At 36.0% G+C, this 9,389-nt stretch overlaps 1 pseudogene; it reads left to right on the top strand.

Annotated features, from left to right (window-relative positions):
* Window positions 1-3,863: 3,863 nt before the first annotated feature.
* Window positions 3,864-6,916, top strand: LOC120158779 (annotated as a pseudogene).
* The last annotated feature ends 2,473 nt before the right edge of the window (window positions 6,917-9,389 follow it).

Below are 9,389 nucleotides of genomic sequence, written 5' to 3'. Positions count from 1 at the left end.
ACCTTTCGGTAATTGTGCTAATTTCCAAGTGTTGTTATTTTGGAGAGATTGCATTTTTTAGTCAATGGCACTTTTCCACTTATCACTTTCCAAGCTTTGTATTTCTTCTTCGTAAATGATAGGGATATCATCATCAAAAATTGGAAGAGCATAGGCCACCATATCAACAAATCGAGAAGGTCTATGAATTTCTCTCATTGGCCTTATAACTGTAAGTGGTTTTGGTGTCTCCAATGGTTCTTCGGTTTGAACCTCTTCATCTTCTGATTCTTCTATTGGATTTGAAGAATCAGATGCATCAACTTTTGGGATCATCGTCTACTGAAACTCCACTTGTTTTGGAGTATGCTCCAACTACTGTGGAGTACTACTTGTCTGGACAGCTTCATTTGTTACCTTCTTTACTAGGGAAGATTCATCAAAGGTAACATCTATGCTATAAATTATCTTCTTGGTGTCTAAACACCAAAGACGAAATCCCTTCACCCAATGGGTGATTCCCATAAAGAGAGACTTCTTTGCTCTTGGATCAAGCTTGGATTCCTTCACATGATAATAAGTAGTGGATCCAAATTCATGTAAGAATTCATAATCAATAGCAGATTTTCCAAACCATACCTCCAATGGTGTTTTTTGTCATATCGCTGATGATGGCAGACGATTGATGAGATGGCCAGCATATGTCACAGCCTCAGCCCAAAATGCCTTGCCTAACCCAGCATTAGATATCATACATCAAACTTTCTCAAATAGTGTTCGATTCATACGTTCTGCCACCTCATTCTATTGTGGTGTATTTCTAATAGTGAAGTGTTGAACAGTACCATACTCATGGAAAACGTCAAAGAATGAGTCACTTTTATATTCCCCTCCATTTTCCGTCCTAAGACGTTTGATCTTTCTACCAGTCTGGTTCTCGATCATATTTTTCCATTTAAGGAAAATTCGAAGCACTTCATCTTTAGACTTTATCGGAAACACCCAAACTCTTCTGAAAAGTCATCTACAAAAGTTACAAAATAATGGTTTCCTTCCAAAGACAATGTCTTTGAAGGACCTCATACATCTGAGTGAATATAATCCACAATACCTTTTATATTATGTATTGTGGTGCCAAACTTCACTCTCTTCTGCTTTCCCATAACACAATGCTCGCAAAAGTTCAATTTGCAAGCCTTTGCACCTTTCAACAATCTTTTCTTTGCTAGAATTTACAAGGATTTCTCTCCAGCATGTCCCAACCTCATATGCCACAACTGGGTTGTGTCCAAATCATCGCCTCCAGAAGCTGCTGCAACTGCTCCATTAATTTTACTACCTTGGTAGTAATACAAATTATTTTTCCTGATGCACTTCATCATCACTAGTGCGCCATATGTGACTTTTAAAATTCCATCTCTCATAGTGACTACTAAGCCTTTGGATTCCAAGACTCCTAACTGGATGAGATTTTTCTTCAAACTAGCCACGCATTGGACATCAGTCAGAACTCTGGTTGATCTATTTTGATTCTTCAATCGAATTGAACCTATCTCAATAGTTTTACAGAAATTATCATTGCCCATATTAAAAACTCCTGCATTTAATTTTACTAAATCGGATAACCACTCCCGATTAGGAGACATACGATATGTGCAACCCGAATCTAATATCCACTCATCTAAATGAAATATTATTGATGAAGCAACCAGTGATATGTCAGAGTCATTTGCATCATGCTCTGTAACACATGCATCTGGAACAGCTTTTCCTTTCTTCTTCATCTTCGGACAATGTTTCTTCCAATGGCCTTTCTCATGAAAAAAGGCACATTCATCTTTTCCCAGTCTGGACTTCGACTTTGATCTCCCTCTTCTCTTTGGCTTTTGATTTTTTGAGCAACCTCTTGCCACCATAGCCTCTGCTGCTTCGTACTTGTTCTCGTTCTTGGTTTTCTTTCTAAGCTCATAACTATACAAAGCAACAGTTACATATTTAAGGGTAACATTATCATTACCATGAAGTAACGTTGTCTTATGGTGTTCAAATTCATCTGGAAGTGATGACAACAACATCAACGCCAAATCTTTCATCTTTGAAGGTTTCATCCATGCCCAATAATTATGCCACTAGCTCATTAAACCCAGTGATGTGTTCATTCATACCGATGATTGGTTGATAATCAAATCTGAACAATCTTTTCTTCATGTGGAGACGATTCTGAAAGCTTTTCTTTAGGAATTTTTCCTCAAATAATTTCCACATCTTACTTGCAAAAGTCTCGTTCTTGTAGCCATACTTCTGCTCCTGGAAAGACAAGATCGAATCATGTTGCACTCTAAACGATTGATTGTTTCCCATTCTTTCTCCTCTATATATTCGAGCTTTTCTTCCTCAATGGCGATGTCTAGACCTTGTTGGAATAAAACGTCTAACACCTCGTCTTCCCACATGCCAAAATGACCGGATCCATCGAACATCTCCGCCGAGAAATTTAGATTTGACATCATCCTCCTTACCGGTCCAGATGAAGAGCTTGATGTCTCAACTGATCTGTATTTTGGCATTTTAATTCTAACAAACAATATTCAATAGCACGAACTGTATCTTTTCAGCAACAGGACTATGAGGATAACCTCAACCGAAGCTCTGATGTCAATTGTTGGGGAAACCAGGTTATTTCCCACACGAACGTAGTTTCAAAATTGACCTAAAATGTCAAGATCAAAACCACCAAAAGTTGCACAGCGGATAAACCCGTCAAACTATTGAATATTGAAACACAATGAATAAAACCGAATAACGAACAATAAAGGAGAGAACACACCAAATTTACGAGGTTCGACTAGAATATCGTCTACTCCTCAGGCACCACACCGAATGATAACTTCACTATCAACAAATATTACAACAAATGGAATTATTTAGAATTCCCAAAGTGAGAGAATGAAAAAAAATAGAGCAGCTTCCGTGGAAGACCTCCGGCAGTAAGAAAATTAAAAATAAAGATAAAATACAATGCATGGATAAATAAGTCAATAAATACATAGTTGAAATAGTTGAACAATTTTCATATGTTGTCTTCATATGCGCGTATGTAATTTAAAGTAATCCCTGCAAATAAATCCCTGCGTGAAAATCTCTGCTTATAGATAGAAACGTAAGTCCCGGCTAAATTTAAAAGAGGAAACATGAAGAGAAGGATAAACAGAAGTCAGCGATAGCAAGCTGATATAAGGAATAAAGTTAAAATGGTTAAAACCTAAACTAAGGTAACACTACTCCGCCACCCTAATTCTAAGCCTACATAAATTCCAATGACAGAAACATATAAAAAGTAGAATTCATGGAAATTACTACAAAGGCATTAAAAAGAATAAGATTAAGATGCCCACACTACTAAGCTACCCTGGTCTTAAGTCTCCATACTTTCCTATCGGTGGTCATGTCCTCGGTAAGGGCTAAATCCTTCAAAAAAGATCTCAAGCAGTCTACCCACTTCCTCCTTGGTCGTCCTCTCCTTCTAGCACCGTCGACTGTTATCGACTCTACCCTCCTGACCGCATCCGACAGTTGTTGCCTAAGAACATGCCCAAACCACCGTAGTCTTCCCTCCCTCAATTTTTCGGATACATGCACCACCCCCAAAGACCTCCTAATTGCAGAGTTTGGTGTCATGTCCAACAGAGTCCTACCACATGCCCATCGAAGCATTCTCATTTCTGCGGCCTCCATCATTCGAAGTCGTTACGCTTGTTACTTGTTCTTCTTCCCTAATCTCTAAGCCTGTATTTTCTGTGTCTCCCAATCTTCCCCACTATTTATCTAATCTTTCTCTCCCTTTCCCCCAAACCAAGTGATCCATTTCGCTTCAATCCCGCCCCATGAACATCCTTAAAAACCTCGGCTTCAGAGCCAACAGCAAGCCAGCCACGTCAGTAGAGGATTCCTGTTTGCTTAGGGTCCAGACGACGACGTTCCGGCTCCCGATCAATAGTTTGCTCAGTTCGATGCAGGTTGCTTTTGGGGTGTTGATTGGCGTTCCAGAGAGTTGCAGGGGTGAGCAAAACGGATGTTGGGTATAGCCAAGGGTTTACGCATAATCCCAGTTATGAAGTCGTGTGTTCGGGGAGTACCAACTAATGAAGTTGTTAGGGCGGCTTCAGAGCCAACAGCAAGCCAGCCACGTCAGTAGAGGATTCCTGTTTGCTTAGGGTCCAGACGACGACGTTCCGGCTCCCGATCAATAGTTTGCTCAGTTCGATGCAGGTTGCTTTTGGGGTGTTGATTGGCGTTCCAGAGAGTTGCAGGGGTGAGCAAAACGGATGTTGGGTATAGCCAAGGGTTTACGCATAATCCCAGTTATGAAGTCGTGTGTTCGGGGAGTACCAACTATAATGAAGTTGTTAGGGTTCAGTATGACCCTAAAGAGTCATCTTTGACACTCTACTTCATGTCTTCTAGATTTCCATGATCCTACTACCCCCAACTGACAGGTGGGTTCTTACCATAGGAACCCCTCTCTTTTTCAGTTTGTGAATTTTGGTTGTTGTGAGAAGGTTGAAATCATATGAATTATATTATTATAGTGATAAATTGGGGGCAATTCATGGATTTTTTTTTTTTTGAAGTTTTGTTTGCATAGAGTTCTAGATGATGATAAATTGTGGTATCTTTTGATGTTAGAAATATAATATAATAAAATGTAATTAATTGGTATTGAATTAGTCAAAAATAACTGAGTTTGTTAAAAGTTGGTTAGTATGTTGGATCAAAATTGTTAAGATTGTTTGAGTGGTGCTATTAAGTTTACTGTTTGTAATGGGTTGGAGTACCTTTCATTAGTACACTTTCAGTATATTTTTCTTCTTTAAATCTCTCTTCTTATGCTCACGACATCGGTCGTTCCTTATATCTTGCCTCCGATATCTCCTTTCTCACATGCTATCATTCGCTAAAAAGATCCAGACATCGTTTTTTTCCGCTGTTGCACCATCGATTGACGATTGGGTTCCTTTCTCTCATTCCGTTGCTGTCACAGCGAGATTGTTATTCCACCGTCATTGTTGCTATTGCGGAGTTTTTAGATCCTGCCAATCTCCAGTTCTTAGATCAGTTTTTAGATTTGATCGATGTTCTCATGACAGTCGTTGTTACTTGTTTTTGCATATCCCGCTGCTTCCCAGGCTTACCTCGTTACAAATTTCATTTGCACCATCAATTGCATTGTCCGTTATCGTTACATGTTACAAGCTTGACATGATCGATCATTAAGCGTCACTCCTGCATCAACGAGCAATTTTCTTCTTCCTCGACATCGATTTTTCGTCGACAGTTTCAAATCTAAATCAGTTTGACTGTCGGAATTCATCTTTTGATAAGTGTGACTGGTGATGTGTTCTTATTTTTCTAGCTCGATTAATATCTGATTTTTATTCTTGATAGTGTGGTTTCATCAATTGTTTGCCAATGGTTGGTGCTAATGGTTGGTGCTGTTATATTTTCCCACTTGCTATTTTTCGCTTTGATTTCTTGTTGTTCTGCGCTTCTCCGCTTCAATTGAGCTTGCTGAATAATCATGCATGTTGAGAAAGTGGTGTTGAACGGTTTAATTTCTCGTCAGATGTTCTTCGGTAGTTTCACCTTTCTTTCCCATAACTTCCACCGTCAATGAGATTCTTATTTTTTTCGTTAAATTGGATCCGCTATTGTTCAGTTCTTTAAGTGACAAGGAATTTGCAATTTTTTTGTGCATGCCTCCAATGTGTTCGACTAAATGATTTAGTGATATTACTGTGAGTCCAATTCTTTGCTGCCGTTGAGGATAAGTTTTGTTAAGTGTTGCTTTGCTGGTTGGAAACTAGTGTTGTAAGTTGATGTTGAATAATGGACATTTGTACGACATTGCTTTGCTCAACTATTTACATTTTGATTTCTACATTGACTGTTATTTCTTCTCCAAAGTTTGACATGGAACTTGAAAGTTTAACAGCCAAATTACCATATAAGAATATATATAGGGATAGTCGAGTGTTTAATAACCTTATTCTCATTAACTAGAAAAAAATAGGGTTCTTTCTTGCCTAAGAGAGGCTTCATATTGTACCCGAGAGCTCGAAGCTTAAAGGCCTTGCTTCCAACAAAAAGATTGTCTGAATAAGTGAAGAAGAATGACAGTAAAGATGAAGAAAAAAAGAAAAAAACTCTTGAAGAGAGAGAAGTTGAAGAAAGCTTCTTTCAACTAAAAAATTGTTCAATGTACATAAATTCTAGCTCATATTTCTAACTCACTAGGCTTGCAACATTGTTCGATCAACTCTCAAATCACAAGGTGAATTTCAAAAAGAGTGAAGAAACAAGGTGAACAAGGTGAACAAGGTGAACAAGGTGAATTTCAAAAAGAGTGAAGAAACTAGGAAATACCAGATGCAATGGGATTAGATTTCATGGTGCTGTAATTATTGGATGATTGTTTGGCTGATTGGTTTTCCTTGACTTGCGAATGTGATTTACAGATTTGATATACACATTGTTTTTCAGTATGTTGTTTACCCCCGAACATGTCATGATGAAATCATGTCGATTTCCCCCTAGTAATAGATCTGAGGCAGGGTAATCTTTGTCGATGATGTTGGTATGCTTGCACCTGCACCCTAATATGTTGTGAATCGTTTGACAGGGGGATGATGTGGGAACACAGTACAGATCTGGTATATACTTTTACACCTCCAAGCAGGAGATGGCAGCACGCAAGTCCATGAAAAAACGACAGAAACTCTTGAAAAGAGAGATTGTTAACGAGATTCTGCCTGCCAAGGAGTTCTATCGAGCAGAGGAATATCACCAGCAGTACCTTGCGAAAGGAGGTCTATTCAGTTTTAAACAATCTGCAGAGAAAGGGTGCAACGATCCGATCCGATGCTACGGCCGAGCCTGAGTTCCACTCTATGCAGATTATAGCGTATTGTTGTTTATAGTTTTCTGCCCCGTGCCTGTCGCTACCATATTCTACTTCTAAGCCCCCTTTTAAATGGAAATTTGAATGAATGCCTACTGATTTATGTAATTAGTGTTCCCATTGGAAAATGTTCTTAAACTATTTGTTGTATTTGCATAGTGATTCGGATTTTACAAGATATTCTATTTTATAATTGAATCCTATTTATACAATAAACTAAAAGATTAGAAAATTCCAAATTTTGTATACCTTCTCATTTGTTGGTTAAATTATATTACTTTATATTTTTCTTTTTTCTACGAACCTTTGTGATAAAGAATTTATTATTATTCTTTGAGAATCTGAGTTAAAGTATCAGAAATATCAGAGTAAGTGGTGTATATATACATGGGTTAAGGAGGGCACGTGCCCACCCTGGACTTGAAATTTAATTTGTTAGATTTATATTTTTCTAATATGTGCTAACCCTGGATTATTTTGTGCCCCCAAATATCCTTTAGATTTTGTCAGGCCCAAAAATCTATTAACGTGGCCCAAAAAAAATGAAAACTTAAAATCTTTAGACACAAATTCTCTCTACATTCAGATCATGCATTTTCTTAATTGGGTTACCCAACAATTCTTTTTAATTGGGTTAACCCGAAAATTTCTATTCTAAATCGGGTCAACTCACCCTAAAATCCACCCAGACCTATTTTCATCTCCGGAACTTAAACACCACTCACCTTCAACAAGAACAACCGTAGAAAATTACTGAAATAAGTCATTGTTTGAATTTTGAAGACCAAAAATCTGTAAAAAGAAAAAGAATTAATTCTAACGGTAGAAACTAAGAAAAAATAAATTTGAAGGAAAAGGGCAAAGAGTTGAAAGTCCAAACCTTTCTTTGAGATTTTTCGGTGAACAACATCTTCAGCCGTGAATATGTACGGTGAGCAACACCACGACGACAAGTAGGCAAGGAGACGCCGAGACCATCTCGATCAGACGGTGGATCTTCAAGTTTTTAACGGTAACGCCCACGGTTTTTTGAATTAGATCTATGCAATTTTATATGTTTTTTTGAAAAATAAATTTCAAATTTGGTTGTAACTCGAAAAAACGAAGAAAGAATTAAGTTTTCGGCAGTCGTCAGCGGTTTCCGGCGACAAGGAACGGTGCCACGAACGGCGGCCATCACGGCTAACCATGCAACCATGGTCAGAAACTTTCGAGAACTTAGAGTGAAAAAGACTGTTGATAAAACTAAATGGCCTATGAAATAAAATTTAAGTGAATTTTTAAACTAAATAGTTACCCGAATAGTTGACCCGATCCGACCCATAGGCTTCTTTATATCATCGTTTTTTGCTTATTTAAGGGTAATCTATCTGTGAGACCATATCACTTTTTGATTCCTTTAAATTAGGTCCTCAACTCACGAAAATTACCAATAATTGAAGCTTGTAATTCTTTATTCTTCTAATTTAGTCCATATTCAACTTAGAGGAATTAAAAATTGATCATTTCTTTTATAATATTTTCAATTAAATATCACATATAAATTAATTGGTTACCATTCAGAAAATATACACTTTAATTATTGATTAAATTTAACATTATAATACAAAATATAAAGATGAAATCATGGAAATAATATTAACAGCAAGCATAAATTAATTGGTTACCATTTAATTATTGATTAAATAGATACGTTCTTTTATAATATTCGCAATTAAACATCATATATAAATTAATTGGTTACCATTGCCATTTAAAAAATATACACGTTGGGTGGCTCTATACATTGTACAATTTTGACAAATATTATTGTTGCTTGTGTGTTGAAAATGACATAGCGATGCTATGGAAAGAAATAAAAACTATGAAAAGAAATAAATGAGTCTTAGTTGTATATTCTATATGACAAATGATTATTATTTATATATTTATTGATTATTTAAAAAAATTAATGTTCCACACGTGTGTAATTTACAAATGATCTAAATGTATTAAGGGTTATATTATTAAATAAAATTCTCTCATCTTATATTATATGTTTCTTTTTTTATGTTATATATGAGTATCAAGATAAAAATCATGAAAATAACATTAATACCAAATATAAACATTGAATAAATTTTGTTATGTAATAGAGATGAAAATCATAAAAATATATATTAGTCCAATATATAAAATCATTTCACATTTAATATTTTATGTGCTTTATTATGTTATATACAAAACATAAAGATAAAAATTATTAAAATAATATTAGTACCAAACAAAATCAGTGGAGTAATTTTATTCTCCAATAGAAATGAACATCATGAAAATATATATTAATAAATAAAATTCTTTATTATTTTATATTCTATTTTCTTTTTATATTATATTTTAATTAATTCTTTTTTTTATCTAGGTAAAAATATTTTAAAAAGAAGACAACAACAATTCATGTTTGGCAAAAAAA

The sequence above is a fragment of the Hibiscus syriacus genome, unplaced genomic scaffold (assembly GCF_006381635.1).
Source record: "Hibiscus syriacus cultivar Baekdansim isolate YM2019G1 unplaced genomic scaffold, ASM638163v2 tig00111330_pilon, whole genome shotgun sequence".
Classification (NCBI taxonomy): domain Eukaryota; kingdom Viridiplantae; phylum Streptophyta; class Magnoliopsida; order Malvales; family Malvaceae; genus Hibiscus; species Hibiscus syriacus.
This window is presented reverse-complemented; position numbering and strand designations above follow the sequence as displayed.